This window comes from Mytilus galloprovincialis, chromosome 9 (assembly GCF_965363235.1).
Source record: "Mytilus galloprovincialis chromosome 9, xbMytGall1.hap1.1, whole genome shotgun sequence".
Lineage (NCBI taxonomy): Eukaryota > Metazoa > Mollusca > Bivalvia > Mytilida > Mytilidae > Mytilus > Mytilus galloprovincialis.
In genome coordinates this window covers 54,306,683-54,326,879 of record NC_134846.1, presented here as the reverse complement: position 1 = coordinate 54,326,879, position 20,197 = coordinate 54,306,683, and the positions used below count along the sequence as shown (strand labels likewise).

Sequence of the window (20,197 nt, the reverse complement as noted above, 5' to 3'; positions counted from 1 at the left end):
GAAAATATCACATCGCCATTTTTATTAACGAAAGGCTACGCCGCTTCAAGATACCTAGTTAAAGTTGATGTGTTTCCATAATGAATAGGGGGAATGTAATTGACTTCTCGTTCAAATGTATCAAGATTTAAGGAGTACATACGCATAACTGCCTATTGAATTTATAATTCAACACGCTAGTTACAATAGAGCTTTGTCATTGCAAATTCTTTTTGGACAGTGATAAGCAGGGGTTGGGATTTCAATGACTTAGGTAATCCCTAATTTATTTATATGGTCGTCCTCACGAACTGATTGGCCCATATAATTGCCCGTGTTCCCTTTATCGTAGAACAATTCTACAGTTTTCGAAAATCATCTCAGGGTTTCTTAAAAGAATCGGATATCGCATAGCAATGTATTCTATAGTTTAATGGGGTCCGTGTTGATCAAGTCTCGTTGGTTTTATATGTTACATTGTCATTGCTTTATTTTATTTTGTTGTCAACGGGTCAGAAGTTGTTTCTCTGTTTCTCTTTTCCTTGACAAAGCTTTGCCGGTTTTATAAAATGTTATATACTAGTAAAACCCCGTCGCATGTTTTGTGCGCCTGAACAAAGTCCCAGAAATGTTGGTAATTTGTACGGCCTTCACACAGTAGAAATTTTAGTTAATGATGTGACATTTTGACATTATGCTTCGTCTTCATATTTGATTCCCTTTTAGTCGATCATAGATCGCGGTTTTTTTTGTTTTTTTTTTCTCTTCTTTTTTTTCTCTCCGTTAAGTTTATCCTCATCTTTATTCTGAATTAAAAAAAATCATGTCATTTGGACTTCGGTAGAAAGTTGTATCATTGCCAATCAAATAAATTTCAATCAATAAATTAATCAATAGTTTCATTTTCAATTTTTATTTTTTGAGACGATCCCTCACATCTTACCTTTCGTAGTCGTGCTCAACTGTAGGTGTAGACAATTGTTGAAAAGGTTTATTTGTCCGGCCATTGTAACTCGCATGTCACTTTATAACATTATCGACACTGACACGAACGGCCACGTGTAATACTATCAATTATGTTGGGTTTCGATTGTCCCAGTAGTTTCACAGGAGAATATTTTTTGAAGGGATCCAGGTAATAAAAATAGATCTTTTGATCTTACAATTGATCAGATGAGCTATATCACTTAGAGATTAAGTCATTAAAACCACAGAACATATAGTCAGCATAAGATATAGCGTCCTTACTATATCAAGATACATATTACATATACATTTGAATAATGTCTTGAATTAAATATTAGTGGTATATCTAATGACATCATTAACTTTTTACATTTTTAAATAGAATGCACACATATTAAGGGGTCTCATTGGAGGTTTCCCGATTTGCTACGTATACTGCAGGATAGGCCATGATACTCCACACACTTTTTGTGAAATGATACTTGGTGTCAAAATTCTGATATATTTCTTGAATCCTGTCAAATTTACAGGAAATTATCTACGAAATGTTGTACATAACACAACTATTTCGGTTGTCGGAATAATACGTAGTAAGCCTTCCAAGTAGGTTAAGTATGTTGTCATCTTACAGATATTTGGCAAGTTAAAAATCGCAGTTTATATTCAAATTACATATGTATCGGTTTCAAGTTGGTCAATTTTCCTAATTTCATACGTGAAGTCCACTCTGAATGACATTGATAGAACGAGAAAAAAAAAACAAATACATAAAAATACCTCAACTAAGACTTGTAGATTTTGTTCCATATAGAACTCTTTACACATTTACTTAATGGATAACAAGTTCTAATCAAAGAAAAAATAATCGGTAATTAGTTGTCATTTCACTAAGAAAAGACAAAAACTAGCAATGAACACATTGCCCATTAGGTTGACTTTGAATATTCACGCTATTATATCGGTTAGACCATGATTGTCCGAACATATTGGAACGATTAATTGCAACCATATTAAAACAGTTTAAATTGCAAGGCTAATACAAGTTAGAATGTGACAGTCATAAAAACAAAAGCAAAATGCGAGTTCGAATGAAATTGTCACAACAATACATACAATAAGCGAACTACAGAAAAATTGTGCATATAGTCAGCATAACATATAACGTCCTTACTATATCAAGATACATATTACATATACATTTGAATAATGTCTTGAATTAAATATTAGTGATATATCTACTGACATCATTAACTTTTTACATTTTAAGAAAGAATGCACACATATTAAGGGGTCTCATTAGAGGTTTCCCGATTTGCTACGTATCAGGTACGGTTGGTATGTCACACAACCGTTGGTGCTTTTTTGAGGTATCAATTATTAATGCATGAAACTATTTCATTCATCATGATGAAATTCAAAGATTTGCGTATCACCAAAATACTAGCTTAATGATTTATTTGATAGCGATATTAACGATTCTAGAACACATTCAACTTGTTTATGATTCATTATGGGATAACTTAGTTTTGCACAGGTGCATGAATCAAACAGACCCTAAACGAACTGAATTGAAATTGACACGCCCTCAACATTCTAAATATAGATTTGTGTTTCTCTTTGCTATAGTTATTTTGTTTTGTTTCGTTTCTTTATAGAAAAAAAAAGTTGTTTTCGTACAGACTTATGAATTAAAATTAATATAATAGCTATAAACTACTTTCTAAAACACATGATACTGGTGTTGGTAATATATTTGTTAACGTGTCAAAATTGCGTAGTTTTCGAATGTTAATCAGTTCTTGCATGATTTTGAAATTTGTTTTTATTATTCAAGTTATTTATTTCGATCCTTGTAGCAGGATATTTTTGAGAGAATGTGCGAGTTGAGTTTTCATATTGAATGAGAATAGGGAGTTGTTTGATATTTTTTTTTCTTCTAGAAATGTATTTTAGAAAGTAAATTAAAAAAATATCGGAAAATAAGTATTTACTATTTGATTGATAATGAAAAACCCCCCACATTTCTGGAATCATTTAATTTAATTGACTCAGTAGAATAATTGTCATGTGATTATACTAACATACATTTGTGTTCTTTGAATATTTTATGTGTGTATCTTTTATTTGATCCATTATTCGTAATTTTAACTTTTGGTAAAATTTCTCATAAGTCTGAATAATTATTTATGCCAAATTGCAGAAAAATATAATCGTAAGGGTTCCGCGGAACCCAGGTTCTTGCCTACTTTGGCTGTTAATCGCAGGCTCAACAATAATGAGTATTTTTTTATCAAAAATATTCCTCTCGATACTATCGTTTGATTGTAAGAAGCGTCTTTCAAGTTTGGTAAAAATCCAGGATAGTTTATGAATCTAATAAATGATTTAAAAACTTTAACTGCAGACTGTATGTAATGTTGACTGGGAGAAAACTAAGTCCATTTATAAATAAATTATAGAAAAACAGGTACAACAATTTAACAAAATTTCATTCTAGATACTAGCTTTTGATGATAAACAAGTTTCTGTACAAGTTTGGTACAAATCCCGGATAGTTTAAGAAAGTTATAAAAAAAACTTTAACCATGATAGTCCGTTTATCAGTAAAATACGGAAAAAAGGATTTTTTTTAACAAAATTCACTTGTGGATACCATCTTATGGTCACAAACCAGCTTCTGTCCAAGTTTGGTAGACATCCAGGATAGTTTAAGAAAGTTATAAAAATTTCAAAAACTTTAATCACAGAGTGAAAATTTGCGGACGACATCGACGACGACGGAATGTAGTCAACAAGTTAGTTATTCAACGGTACTGTATTGTGTTTTACTTATACTTAAAGTATAAAGCCATGCTGACTCGATTATATTTATAGACTGTGTAGTACCTGTCCTTTTTTTATCAGAGCTATCTCCATGATTGAAACAGGATTTTGAATGAGGTCGATTTTGAATGTTAAAATAGCTCTTATTCTATTATCTTTTCTAAAAGCCTACACCAAAAAAAGTCCAACTTTTCCATTTTATATTGTTAAATTAATATAATAGGCAAACATAAGATGAAGTATAAATGTGCTATATGTTTAGCTTCTTTTTTCCTGTGCAATTTCAGAGGAAAAAATCTTAATTACAAACTAGGCACGCTCATATTATTCCTAAATGCACGGAAACATTACTATATATTAAATGTTATTAATAGTTGATTTCTTCTTCCGTAGGCTTGTCTCTTTTCCGTTTCTAATAATGGCGTTCCTTTTCGTAGTAGATGTAACTTATTAACTGAACGGATGTTTTTTTAAGGTCAAGTTAAAAAGAGGTGTTTTCGACTTTAACATCCTGAAAAAAAAATGTGAATATCAGTTTTGGAGTTCAAAATGACGTTAATTTTTACTGAACTAGAATATATTTTCATTTAGGTACCAGCTGAGGTCTACCTTCGGGTGCGGCAATTTTTCGCTTCCTTGATGATCCATTTGTGGCCTTTGACTTTTATCTGCTGTTTGGTCGGGTTGACTCATTGACATATTCACCATTTACATTCTCAACTTCAAATATAACCAAAATGGTAATCATGTTTGTTATCAATAAACAAGCAATAGAAATTAAGCTTTTTATACGCAAGTATGGTAATAATATTCTCTCAAAAACTTTAGTGTATGGAATATTTATATTATGTGCCGTATCGTTTCCTGGGATCTGACATATTATATCTAGATTAACAGGATTTCAGAAGATTTCAATATGTTTGCATATAATCATGCTTTTTTGGTAACCTGTGATCTTTTATTTTACTATTATTTATCCTGTAAAAGTTTTAAAAGACAATTGACAAGTTACTTAGACTTGACCTGCATTCATAACCTTTCAGTTGAACAGGATTTGCATTCCTCTAAATTCTCATTGGAAAATTGGCATTACTAATTTGTATTCAGATCATCTTGCCAGAGACCACAGCTATACAAAAACCCTGGCCGTCACATATCATTATAAATGTTTTAACCGAAAAGTATCCATGATCCCATGATCATAGTGCAATTAGTTTGTACAGGGATATCACAATTATTTCTACTTGAAATATAGAGTATTCTGACCTTATTTAAAACATTAAAATCTAAAGTCCAATGTTAACCCTTTGTGAACCTTCTTATATGACTGCATTATTATGTTAAACAATATTTTCCTTTTATTGAAATTGAATGTTTCTGAAAATAAACTCAACACAACAGACAAATTTCCGTTTCCGGTTATCATTTAATACGTATATTGATTTAAACTTGGTGACATCTCTCTGGATATTAAAATAAAAACAAATTCCCATAATGATGTTAACAGTAATCTTATTGGAGTTCGCGTTTTTTTTTTTGTATTATACATACAGGTATTTATTCATATATTTCTAGCTTTTTATGTACTTCGATAAAAAGACCATGTAGCCTCGGTCAACAACTTCAAATTCTAAATAGAGAATGGGTTCGGTCAACATCTTTAAAGTTGTCTAGGTCCAGTTTAGAATTTGCCAATTGGAACTTGCCGAGGAGTACTGAATACGTAGATGACATGAAAAATATAAGTGACAACTTTAGACCCTGTAGTGTCCAAACAGACTCGGACCCTAGAAAAAATATATAAGTGGCGAATACCTTGAGGTAGGTTAGGGAATGTACTACCGGACGTGTATTTGATATTAAAATACGTTAATTCACATCTTTAAACCCCTGTGGAGCCCATACGGTCCAATATTCCAGAAAACAATATCTAATTCTAATATGGCGTGCTTTTTTTGCTTTATAGACAACACTGATAAAATTCTCGATATATCTATACTTAGCACAGACTCAGAGATATACATAATAATGGCTGTTACAATATACCTCCCACGCAAATCTACATGTATTGGAACCTATTTGCAGACCCTTTGCCGATTTTATTGTTTTAAAACGTGCAATTAAAAAAAGACAAAATTACTGTTATTCTTATGCGGATGCATAATAAAAAAGAAGTAATGCACAAGAGCATTGAGAGAAAAAATCAACAAAATAAGAATAAAGTAAAATTCCGCGAAAGTTTCTTAATTTTTTTGGCGCATTTAAGTCATTTCAAAACATGACGTCATGCAAATGAAACCGCTAAAGTTGAATTAAAGTTTTCTGTTACGTGAACCATCGATTTCGTATGATATTATATTAAAACTGACTTTTGAGGTAGGTTTTGTTTTTTTTTCTATTCTATTGCATTATTTGCATATTTACTAATTTCAGTAAGTCAACTTAGTTAGAAAATAACAACTTTGGATTTGACGGAAGTTTACGAGAAAATCAATTAAAAATGGCAAATGTTGGGTTTGAGAAAAATTAAACATTTTTTTTCTAGCGGTTATTCACGAAAAACCCCAAGCAAGCTACGGATTTATTAAGATATTTGAGCTTTATCTAACAGGGAGTAAAAAAGATCAACCACACACACACACCAAAACCAACCCTCGCTTCAGTATTAAAATGACCGTATTTGTCCTATTAGAATCGAAATAATTCGTGGAAACCATTCATTGTTGGAAATTTACACACGGCGTTTTTGTTTGTAGTCGGCTGAATTAAAACTTTATATGATGAAAACTAGTGAATTTCCTTCTGTTAAAATGCATCGCTTGTACAACAGAAATGAATCGCTCCAACAGTGTAAATGAAAGTCTAGTATCATTATTTGACAGTAAACACGAATCGCATAACGAAGACGGAATAGTGGAATTTGATTCAATATCTGAATAAACGGTTTTGATTTATACAGCATTAATAATTATGTTAAAAAGGTACATTGTTCTGCAAATGAAACTTAACTGCTACTTTCAAATCTCTTCCACGCTCTGTCCGTGAACTATTCTTAATACTTATCATTTGTGTACCGATTTTACATCTGGATGACTAAACGCAGAATGAAACCCATCTACATCTCATACATATATCATGAATGAAAACATTACACCCAATATATTATTTCTTACTTTATTCAAAAATCAAGAATTTGACGTTTGTTTATCATTCTACATTAGAAACTCTTAACGGATACAGTAAAAATGGCAATCAGGATTCGCACATTATAATAAAATTGAGAATGGAAATAGGGAACATGTCAAAGAGACAACAACCCGACCATAGAACAGACAACTGCAGAAGGTCACCAACAGGTCTTCAATGCAGCGAGAAATTCCTGCTACCGGAGGCGTCCTTCAGATGGCCCCTAAAGAAATATATATACTAGTACAGTGATAATGAAACATGAAATCGCCGCTTTTGTTGTAGTTTCTACATTTGAGAGCTCCATAGAAATTATTTTCTATAAATAAAATAGTTCATGTAATCATCAAAACACCGAACCTGACAGTGTTTAAAACAGCACATTCAGATTGGCTGTACCTTTAAGCTGAGTAAATATGTGACAATGTATATTAGATTTTCGTCATTTACTTAACGGAGAAAATAATGCATACTATGAGCTGATGAAGTGTCAGTTTATCTAAATTCATATTAGTTATCATTTCCAGTAACACTGACTATTGTTCACTCTTTTTCTTTCAGAAGAAGGGACTATTCCTAATTTTTATCAGTGTCCAGACACCGAGCTGTTTATACCTCCCCAATGTGTATGCGACAATACTTTAGACTGCCCAAATTATACGAAAGATGTTTATCGGAAATTCCCATGTAAGTATAATACCAACAGAGATAATGTTGTTTTTTGTGTTTTCTAAAATCTCCTCTTTAGTGAATGATTTACAATGATGTGCAAACACAATTATTTAGGCTCTGTTTGCTAAACCAACACGATATTTTTCGTGGGTGGAGAGAGTATAAGTAATCAACAAGCACGTGTTTCTTGAAAGGGTTAGAAACTCATGTGCTCATTCTTCTGGCGTCGTAGATTTAAAAAAAAAACATCTTTTGAATGCATGACTGAATAGCTTTGATCTAGTATGATAAAGAGTAGTTACAATGTATGTTTGATCAACAAATGGAAGTTTTTAACGACCTTGACTGGCTACACAGCCCTCGCACGGTCGGCATGGTTCATCTGTGTCGCGCTTTATAATTTATTCTAGCATTTTATGATCCGCATTCATCAGTGATTAGGGGTTATTCTTCCGGTTGATGGGCTGGGAAAGTGATTATTTCAGGCCTTTGGCTAACAATCTTTTTTAGTTGTTTATTGTTAAAAACATCAGGGTATCTAGTAATGACACGACCCGCGGGAATATGTGTGCATGTTGACGATGTACAGGTACAATCAGGAGGTTCGGATGTTAAATCAATGAGGTTAAAGGTCTTTTTTACATTCCTCTGGTGAAACCTGTGGTTGACAATCTTGGTAGAAATATGTTTGGTGAACATGTAGGTATATGAAATGGCAGGTGTAATTGTGTCGTTAAGTAATCAAGTATTGTTTTCTTCACATTCAATTTCGTGAATACTTTTGTTTATTTAACAGTACTTCAAAACCATGCGTTTTTCCATCTTTGTAAGTAATGTTCATGTAATTGCATACATGTAGCCTTTGGTTATAACCATTACCATGTAATTGGTTAGGTATGCTATATAGCTAAACTTAATTTTATTTAAGGATTTAACAATTGTATTTAGAAATACAACAACATTGCAAGGAAGAAAAACTCAAATGTTATCAATCAACGGATTTAGTAGGAAAAGCATATGTTTTGTGTATCTCTGGCTTTATACAGACATGTCCGTAGAAAATGGAAGGTTGAATATGGTTTTATAGCTAGCTAAACTTCCACGTGTATCTTTTCAGTGTAATCTAATATTTCTGAAATTTGTACAGTACAGTGCCAAATATCAACAAAATTTTTTGATTTTATTTGTACAACGAGGAATCCTAAGACTGAGCAAAGGCCGCTGTCGTAAAATCTTTTATTATTAATCAGTCATATTTTTTTTAGTTTAGTTAAAATGAAGAAAAGATATAGACCTTATCAAAGGAAAGTTTGAAGGTTGTAGTAGTATAGTTGTGGAAGATTGCTTACCAGAGATAACTGGTTGTGTGGTACTGTGTGACATATTTTGTTTTTCGATCATTACTTCGTACATAAGTAAGGCCGTTTGTTTTCTAGTTTGAGTTGTTTAACATATGTCATTTCGGGATCTTTATAGCTGATTATGCGATGCGAGCTCTGTTCACTGTTGAAATCTGTACTGTGATCTACAGTTATTAATATCTGTGTTATTTGATCTCTTGTGGAAAGTAGTCTCATTTTACAATCACTGCACACCTTTTGATCTTTATAACAATTACTGTATATCATTTTGTATTAGCACAGTCTCCAATTTTAAACTGTGTGTTTAAACAAACTGCGCACCACTACAACAAGCAATTGAAATTACCAAGTATGTTACAACAAACATGATCATGTCCTACCTCATAACGTCTTTAACTAATCATTAATTACCATTACGACCCCAATCGACTGGATGATCAGTGTTTTTTTTCCCCATTTTTTTTCTAATATTTTTAATTTCGGTACTATTGCTGGTTTCAGGCTCTGATGGTATTCCGCAAAATCTCTTGGTGTTGAAATGACATTTACTTGTTCAATTCGTTTTCTCCTAACATTAAGTGTACAGCTTCCTTAGACAGTTTTAATCATTAATCTTTCGATTGTTCTTTAAACGTTCTTTTTGAATGTTTAAACTAAATATTTGAATTTTCAAACGTTTGGCCTCGATGAAAGTTATTACAGAAACAAGCGAAGAATGCACAAAACATGCATGCGCCCTCTTTTGACATTTACCTTTCTATATACATTGATCTTTCCATGACCAGAAAAGAAGGGCGAAAAACACCATCGGGAAATTCAAAACTCATGAATTGAAAACAAACTGACAATGCAATGGCTAAAAGAAAAAAAGACAAACAGACAAACAGCAGCTAAAAAAACAACATAGAAAAATAAAAGTAAGCAACACGTACCCACCAAACACTCACGGTGCTCTCATGTGCTCCAGAAGGATAAGTAGATATTGCTCTACATGTGGCACCCTTTGTGTTGCTCATGTTAGTACAAACCAGGTAACCAGACTACTTCCGTAGGTCACATTTGTATGAATAGAAGGGAATTGTTGTAACGACATAAAGAACATATCTGCTATCATCTGTGAAAAGGATCTATAACGGTCAACCAAATTGTGATGTCGTCCGTACAAATTTACAAAGGAATGATTTCAACTTCAGCATTTGTAACTCTTGGTTATAGCGCTTTAGACGAATACAATTTCTAAAGGCTTTTTATAATATAAATTATCAGCTCAAATACGCTTCATCGTCTTTTATGCGATGGTATTATCCAATATGTTCATGAGGTGCAATAAATAATGCTTTTCCATTCTCCTGGAATAGATAAGAATCGAAAGGTAAAACAAGTATTTTTAAAATCAAATACTTATTGATTTATTTATATACATGTGAGCACCAATTGAGATTGGTCTGATGTTGAAGATTTAGAAAAAGTTGTAAATATTAATATGCAAATAAAAATTATTGTTTATATGAATATTTTAAAGTTCTTTCTATTAGTTTAAGACCAATGTTAATTCTCATTTTGATTAACATCACTTCAAAATCACAGTTTTGGTCGTTTAAAAGCCAATCAGAGAAATTATTGATACAGTTCTCTTAACCCGAAAAGATGGGCAAATTTTAATTTTCACTCCATGTTCCTCACAAATTTACAACTTCTCGTTCAATCAGATTTTTATAATACCCTTCTAAGTTTAATAGTATATGCCTTTCAGTGGCTTTCTGTTTCTAAATAATTGAAATTTTTACTCATCGTCAAATTTAAACTGTTATGATTACATGTGTTTATAGGTAAAACGTGTACAGATCGAATTCATTGTCCTTGTCAGAACTCCGGCAAGTGCAAGGAATGCTCTCCTTTATATTATGAGGCTCCACATAAGCCTTGTCAGTGTAAACTAGGTGAGAAACAATTCTCTCATTAACCAAAAGGCAACAGTAGTATACCGATGTTCAAAACTCATAAATCGTTAGAAAAAACAAAACAAAACCGGGTCACAAACCAAAACTGCGGGAAACGCATCAAAGAGAATGACAACACAACATTAAAATGTAACACACACAGAAACGAACTAAGCATTAGACAAAATCCGATGAGAATAACTGATATAACATCAAAACTAAATACATGAATTTGGGATAGAAAAGTACCGTGACACGTCTTATAATAATGGGAATTCACACTCAAATATAAGCGAAACAAACGACACAAAAGAAACACAACGTTAAAATGTAACACACACAGAAACGAACTATAATATAACAATGACCATATTCCTGACTTGGTACAGGACATTTTTTAAAGAAAAAAAATGGTGGATTGAACTTGGTTTTGTGGCATGCCAAACATCCCTCATTTATGGCCATGTTAATTATAACATTAAAATGGCAACACAACATTACAGGACTACAATTCAAATAAATAGGAGAACACAATTGACAAAGAAACAGACGAAGAATAGCTAACAAAAGGCACCAGGTTTAAAATTTAATACGCCAGAAGTGCGTTTTGTCCACACAAGACTTACTAGTGACGCACAGATACAAAAGTTTGAAAGCCAAAACAAATACAAAGTTGAACAGCATCGAGGACCAAAAGTTAAAAAAAAGTTGAAAACGGCCAGGGTTTTCTGTTAGGTACCAGAACATCCCTATTATTTAGAATAATTTATACTTTTACAAACAGTATTTTTTTTTAAATGACTATATAAAAGATATACATGATAAAACTGAGGTATTAACTAATTACAGAAATCAACCGAATACATTACATAACCCGACAAAATCCAATACAATCTAACACAAAAAATAGACACACCCGAATTAGTCAAGGCCTCAACGGAAAGTGACGTTACTTTTGAATTTGTAAAAAAGGACAAAAAATGACGTCACATTTGAATTTGTAAAACAGCACACCAAAAATTAAAAATGACGTCACATTTAAATGATTAAAACTATTTGTCAAAAATAAGATATAATTAGGATTGATTAATATTATATACGTACTAAATACTGTTATTGCATTTAATAACAATGAAAATTTCTATACTGAGGTAGCAATTAGACAATTACCTATATTCTATGTTCTGTTAATTCCGAATCAAACTGCAACCGTAATACATCGTACAAATTACGTTGAACCAAATCAAATCTAATAAATGAAGACGGTGATTAATTTTCTTTAACATAACACATGAATATAACCGATAAAACGTCAAGAATTTTGACAAAATCCGAGAATTACAAATATAACATCAAAACTAAATAGATGATTTGGGATAGACAATTACCGTAACACGTCTTATAGCAATGCGAACTCACATTCAGCAAAACAGTCACAACCGGGAACAAGTCACGTTTGGTAATTAAAAGATAAGACGACGTAATGACAAACCACAATCTAACAGGTTGTAAAAATGTCCTAAGCTAGTTTGGTCAAAGACACATCGTATGGATCAACTAATTCGTGATGGTGTCCGGTAAAATTTACGGAGTGTCAATTTTAATCTGTCCTCTTCATAACTTTGATGGAGCAGTTTTTGTGTGAGGAGCACACTCCTGTATATGAAGTCCGTATAGTGTGAACAAGCACGAGAATAACGTATCAATTGAGATATGTAAACACCACACGATGGGGCAGAGGGTATGTTACTGCTGAGAAATGGGAAATTGATAATTGGGAAGTTGAAATCGTCCCGTTTATCATAGATTTTCGTGTGAATTCGTCCATCTGCGTCAATGTTAAGGAAAAGATCAAGGTATGCAGCAGTCCTTTTAGTATCAGTAGTATCCTTAATTTCAAGTCCACTGGGATATATGAGATGTAAGTATTGGCTGAAATATGGGTTATTCAATGATAGAACATCATCAATATATCGGAAAGTAAAATTAAAGAACTTCGCAAGGTGCTTTTTCTTTTTGTCTTTTAGAAGGTTTTGAATGAATTCTGCTTCATACGAGTACAAAAACAAATCGGCCAGTAGGAGTACACAATTAGTACCCATTGGAATACCGACTGTCATGTTGAAAAATAAATTCTCCAAACTTAACAAATATATGTCTTATCAATAAAATGTATTCAACAATTTCACATGCAATTCCAGATTATGAAACAAACAATAACTGTGACTGTGAAAACAATTTCCCGATGTTCTTTTTCCTTTATATCGTTATGTGTAGATCATTTATTCTTTATATATTCTTTTCAAATATAGGAACAAGTGGTACGTACTGTACAAAGATAACTGTAAGTAAACACAATGATATATTTACAATACATCTTATTTAACTAAATATCGAATCATAGCCATGATCAGTAATCTATTAAATCAAAAGATAAAAAAAAAAAAAAAAACTCTTCAGAGTCTAAACAAACATAGAAATATAAAAAAGTCAAAGCTTAAATCATTATGTGAAGGCGTGTGCAGAAATGCTGAGAATGTCTAATTATTAAGTACTAGTTTGTTAATCAGAGATGGAAATGAATAGTGCAGTGAGTCATTTGTTTCTAAATGTGTTCCATTTTACCATTCATAGCAGATTATAGTCATGTGACTGTCTTCTTTATCATCTTGAAAAGGTCCATACCTACATTAACAGTTTAAGCCATTTGATGAGATAAATGTTAAATTAATTTTCTAGCATAAAATAAATGTTCAAAGTATAAAATTGTACTAATGTTGTTATTGTTTTATTGTATTTTTTTTTTTACATCAGACATTTTCATAGGTCAATCTCTGGAGTAGGGTTTATTACTGAGGGATACGTTACTAGATATTATACTGTCAAATGTACATTTCAATTGTTCTTGACTGATATGTCCTTATTTTCCAATATTAGATTTAAAGAGAGAGAGATTTGAAGATACAGTTGTGGAAAGGTGACTCTGTGCCAGTTAAAGTTGGCCGTTAATGTCATTATATTATGGAAAAAACTCAATGCAATATAATACATTGCATTGCCCTAAAACCATTATTTCTTCAAAGATATGATTATAAGGTACTACAAAAAAATAGATAAGTGCAACACATTTTCTTTAACATTGTATGCATACAGTTTTTAAGCTTCAAGTGGTTTAACGTACAGATTATGTCTTAAATATGTTACTTATCTTTACTTTTCATCTGTTTAGGTAAGACTATGTACTCCATGTAAAGAGATAATAGGATTGGAAAACTGCAGAAATTCTAATAACCCAGAATGTTTTCTTCAACTAAAAAATAATAAAACATCAATCTGCAATTGGACAGGTAAATCATAAAATTATAACTCCGTCATAACGCTCAACAAGCAATAATTCCAGTACCAAAGTATGCATTTGAAAAATTCAAACGAATAACACTAAACAAAATGATTTTAGGATATATCTTTTTAACGTTAATTGTTCTACTTTCCTAGGTAGAGGGATGTTGCTAACAAGGAAGCTAATTAACCAAGAGTTCCAAGTGTTAAAGTTAAAAGCATCCTTTTGTTAATTTTACAAACGCCATCACGTTCTGGCACAACGTTTTGGAATTTAAGGTCCTCAATGCTCTTCAACTTTGTATTTGTTTGACTTTTTAACTATTTTGATCTGAGCGTCATTGATGAGTCTTATGTAGGCGAAACGCGCGTCTGGCGTATACAATTATAATCCTGGTACTTTTTATATCTATCTGGTTGACTGTTATGGAATATCCCTTTCACAGATGACAGTGGACTTGTTCCAAACTTCGTAAATACAATTCAATCACCCTTTTCTCGAATGTGACACTCCGGTTAAGACTGTTTACAGGTTTTGTGCCAACACGAGCAACACGACCAGAGACACATGTAGAGCAGGATCTGTTTACCGTTTCGGAGAACCTGAGAACAACTCAGTTTTTCGTTGGATTCGTGTTTCTCATTCTTTGGTTGTCTTTGCTGTTTTTAGTGTACTATTGTTTGTCTGTTGGTTTTGTTTTACTTTTTAAGCCACGGCGTTGTCAGATTATTTTGTACTTATGAGTTTGAATGTCTCTTTGGTATCTTTCGACTTCCTTTTGTCGTATACATGATATGAGTTGCGACACCATATATTATTTTCAAGGAATGAAAGTGTAACAAAGGCAAATTAAAACATTAAATTCATTGTTTTTCTAAACATCTAGTTTATCTGAAGTGTATATTTTCATCTTTGACATTTGGTCATTTTTAATAGAATCAAAGACCAACTGAGGATATATTTTTTTGCGTTGTTGTCTTTCACATAGCTTGTTGCACAAAGCTTAATTTTGTTTCTGTTCTGATAATTTTGATAAGGGTGTTACAACCAAACATCACAGTAAGAAGGAATATTTACATTTCCAAATAATTGGGACACATTTTATATAATTACTGAAAAACGCAGTTCAAATCAACATATATATAAAGATGCATTCAACGAATATGAAAATGGCTCAATTTGGAGTTGATAATACACAGTTACTGATGCACAGAAAAAAAAATCTTTTTTATTTATGATTACTTTTCATCTTTATCTTTTTTACTTCCATAGGTGCCGGTCTGTATAGAACGGGTAGCATATTGTACGTTAAAACATTGTTGTGACGTCATTCTATTGTTTTAACCGTTCTTTATTTCAGTGATTGGACTATCATTTACCGGTAAGGAACCATTATGTTACCTTTAGCTGTCCAATATTTTAAAGAATAGCCCTCCTCTTTCTTTAAAATATTGGACAGCTGAAGGTATCATTACTAATTCTCACAGATAAATGATAGTTCAATCACTGAAATAAAAAAACCTATTAATTACCCCAATTGTTTTTATCATATAAAAACAAATATAACAAAAGATCAAATAACAATTAATTATTTTTTTTCTGAAAGTCACCTTCCAATACAATAATTTTATCACCCATCAAAACGGTTTCTTGAGGAAACAAATCACTTTCAATTTGAGTTTTAACACTTCCAATACTTATATCATAGCCATTTTTCTCATGTATTTAGGTGGTCTCTTTTAGGATTAATTCAATAAGTTAAGTATTTCGGTGAAAGTCTTGTTTTTGTTGCTTTTATGAATTTCTTTTTTCAAAAGAGTTATCCTCGTCCGTCTTAAGGCTATCAAAATTGACCTCTTGCCTTGCTCTTGATCTTCCTAACATCATTTTCATCTACAATTCAAATGAAAAAAAAACCCAAAGTAATGCTTCTTAAATTTGATAGATTATGCAGAAATGCAAGGGCCATGAACAACCTAAACCTTATCCTGTGTACAAAGTGCGAATCTAGAACTTCCTTCATGATCTAGGGGACGATAATAGTTTTTACTATTTTCAGGTTTCGTCGTTTATTGGGTTTTTTTTTGGGGTCTGATATTATTGTATACATATGGATATAATACAACACTACGCTTTAAAGACGATGAATATGGGAACTTCGAGAAGAATAGAGAAGACATTAGTAAAGGACTACATTTTGAAATATAATTTATATAATACTTGCCATTATTACCTGCTTTTATTATATCCTCTTTGTAATCCACACTGAACTAATGTATCTGAATATATTCTGAATACATTTGATTTTAATCCAAAGTTTGAAACAACACAATCACTAATAACGACATATCTTTCTTCGTTTTTGCATGATGAATATACTTTCATCCATTTTGAAAAATAAACCGTATGTAAGGGTAATCACGGAAACTATGAGCGGAAAATGTGAGTAGTCCTTGCCCGCGCAAAAGTCATGATACGCATACCCTGTGTCTTATTCTTCATGTAGTAAATCATGTTGTTTACCTTCAGCTGTACTTTTTGTCTATTTTTTTTAAGTTGAGCTTCTCACTGTTTAAAGAGGGGCCAACATGTAGGATATATTTTAATGTAAAGAAAGTTTATTCAAAAAAAAAATTCATACTGCGGCCTCAGACCTGTCCAAGTTTTTCACAGAATGGACTGTTATCGGCTTATATTCCTTACATAAACTATAGTGCATGCCTATAGTATAGGCAAAGTTTGGTTGGACCAAATTACAGAACAATTTTACAATTTATGTGGTAAAAATCAAAGAAAGAAATTTCTGCTTTAGAATTCAACAAAACAAACCCAAAGGTAGAGGGAAAATATAGAATAGTATCAGTTATGGCATCACTAAAGAAATGAACTATTCAATTAATTTACATTTAATCTAGTCTCAAAAATATTAAAATTATTTAGTTCTACAGTGTCGTATTAAACATCTAGACAAATAAGTTTACTCTTTAGACCGCATTCATTCTTAAAGACCGAATTGCATGACTACAGTTATCAAACTTTCTACTAAAACTTCAGTAAATTCTCCTATTGATTTCGTTAATTAGCGCCATGCTATCCAATATTTGGAAAATTTTGTTTGATGCAGAGAATTGAATCCAATGATCCCCAGAAGTATACAATGTGTTAACTGTCGTTGTCTTTAAGTTTGAAAATAAATGTGACACAGCACAAATCTGATTTAAAACGACATTTAAAAATACTTTATGTTTTCTTCATTCGCAGTACTTTATCAAGCTATACTCCGTTTGTTTTAATCTATTATTTGTCTCTTTCAGAATCATTGAGTGATTTTCCGAATTGTGGAGATTCAATTTATTCTATGCAAGGTATATTTAATTGATTCCATTAGATTTGAAGATTCTTAGTTATTTGGTTTCGCTTTATTCGTTATTCTTATTAGCGATTTTTTTTAAATGTTTGAACCAATTTATTCTCATGTGATCACTCATCTAATTATATGTTTCATAACAAATGACACATAAAACGGACGTCTAACAATTTTCATAATATTGGTAGAAAAATCAGATGCTAAACCTTTGTAACTTATTTGATCAGCTTATCCCCAATCCCTAATATTATATCTTATTTCAAAATAATGGTAAAAACAAATCAGACTTATCTGGGCACGAACCGTCGAGATGTCAAGAGTAACTCACATTATTTGTTTTGATCCCCCTCCCAATACCCCAAATGTCAATTCAAATTTCTAATAGCGCTAAACATACTTGATAGAGGCAGTTCTCCTTTCTGATTATTCAATTAAAAAAAAGAATTTACTTTGAATAATTTTCACTAATACTCTCACTAATGACTGATTGGATGTGATACATTAAAGATGTGATGCAACCTTGCTATGTTCCGTTTAGCGCTATTAGAAATCACATCATCATCATTCTTATTTAAAGTGCGACAGGTCGTAGGTTTAAACGATGGCCTGTTAAAAATCAAAGTACTTTAATAACAGTTATTGTACCAATTTTACTGCACCAGATGCGCATTTAGCTTTCGACAATGAATGTCTCTCCAGTGATGATTAAGGCCAAACTATGTTAAAATCATCAGCCTTTTTTTTAAGAGACGGTGATATAAACAGCTATAATGCATTGTATAATCTTTAACATTGAAACAACCCCGTCACGTAAAGACATTTTTAAAAAGTACATGCAAAGACAGTGTTACATGCTCTTAAACTTCATATTTGTTTGACTTTCTAACTATTTTAATATGAGCGTCACTGATTAGTCTGAAGTAGACGAAACACGTGTCTGGCGTATCAAAGAGGGAAAAAAGATACCAGAGGGACAGTCAAACTCATAAATCGAAAATAATCTGACAACGTCACGGCTAAAAATCAAAAGGACAGACAAACAATAGTACACATGACACAACATAGAAAAATAAAGAAAGAACAACACGAACACTACCAAAATATTCAAATTATAAGCTGGTATCTTTGATAACTATTTACACTATTCAATTTAGAAAACAAACGGCCTGAATTATGTACAACAAAATAATAAAACAAGTAGTATTCAAAACAAACGACAATTTCATACACTTATCTAGGAACAGGCACACAATGCGGTGGAGTTCAACATATTTGATATTTATTTTTCAGCAAAATTTACAAACAATGCACTTTTTATTGTGTAATTATTTTGTTCACGCATTTTTGTATTTAAAAAAGAAAAATATTCAACTTTTTTTAGGATCGCCAGGATCAGATGTTGAGTGCCGTATGTTTAAAATTAGATTTGTCTTTCATGTATCATGTGTGTTCTTTGGTTTAGATAATTTAATCGAACACACATGATTCAGTTAGTTGAAAAATTTGCACGATTGATATTTCAGCAAAAGAAGCATTAAACGGACAAACTCGTTTCAACCGAATTGAACACTGAAATTGATTTATGATTTATTCAAATGTATTTGGTTAAGTACAGGCACGGAACTCCATATTAAAATAGAAAGATAATTATAATTAGAATGAGGCAACTATGTTCATGTATAATATGTAACCAAACTGAATTCTTACTACTTGAACAAATAATATATAAGCATTTAGTATTCTAAAAATTTACAAACAGGAAAACAATCTTCGAGAACATCATGAAACAAGAACTGCAATCTTGCAGTAGTAAACAATTCGATGTTTAAGCAACCAACAATCAATCAGTCAATCATTATTTTCACAGAGATGAAAGTCAATAGACTCTTATACCAAAATTATAAAGGAGTAGGTCCGGTAAGGACCGATTTTGGCCTCAAATTTCAGTTTCATCAGACGAAAGATTTTGACCACTTTTTAAACACTTAAGTGTCTATTTCATATGATGCAATTAATTTATCTGAAAGATTTTAACTTATTTAGTCATTAAAAACGATCCGATTCTGGCTCAAATATGAGAAATCTACCAAATATGCGAAAAAAATTTCACTTTTCAGATGGTTTTTGTCAAAAACGAAAGTGGTCGCATCCGTGTTCATCCTCAATCTTTATATATGTTATGTATTATCATTAAATACAACTTCCATTTCAATATTTTGGATGAACACGAATGCGGCCACTTTCGTTTTACACGGAAACCGTCTAAAATTTAACTAAAATGCTGGAATTGTGAAGATTTCAGTAATTTAGCATGAATTAATGGTGCTAGTTCTCAATATATGTGCATTGTATTGGCAAAAAGAGCCCATATTTATTTAGCAGAACCTTTCTACTATCCAATAAATGACTAAAAGTTTACACTTTAACAATTTTGTAAAACTGCTATATTTTGGGGCCAAAAAGGGGTCTTACTGGACCTACTCCTTTATAGATAGTAAATACAAATAAGATTGAATTTGAGTTGAACTATTCAATTATTATTTGAATGTATTCTAAACAGGCT

The 20,197-nt window shown here is 31.8% G+C and overlaps 1 long non-coding RNA gene across 1 annotated transcript; it reads left to right on the top strand.

Moving 5' to 3' along the window:
* Nucleotides 1-10,822: 10,822 nt before the first annotated feature.
* On the top strand, nucleotides 10,823-19,161 carry LOC143046982 (uncharacterized). The gene is made up of 5 exons (XR_012969341.1): nucleotides 10,823-10,927; nucleotides 13,240-13,271; nucleotides 14,157-14,274; nucleotides 17,582-17,632; nucleotides 19,016-19,161. It is a non-coding gene; the product is annotated as an uncharacterized LOC143046982 (long non-coding RNA).
* The last annotated feature ends 1,036 nt before the right edge of the window (nucleotides 19,162-20,197 follow it).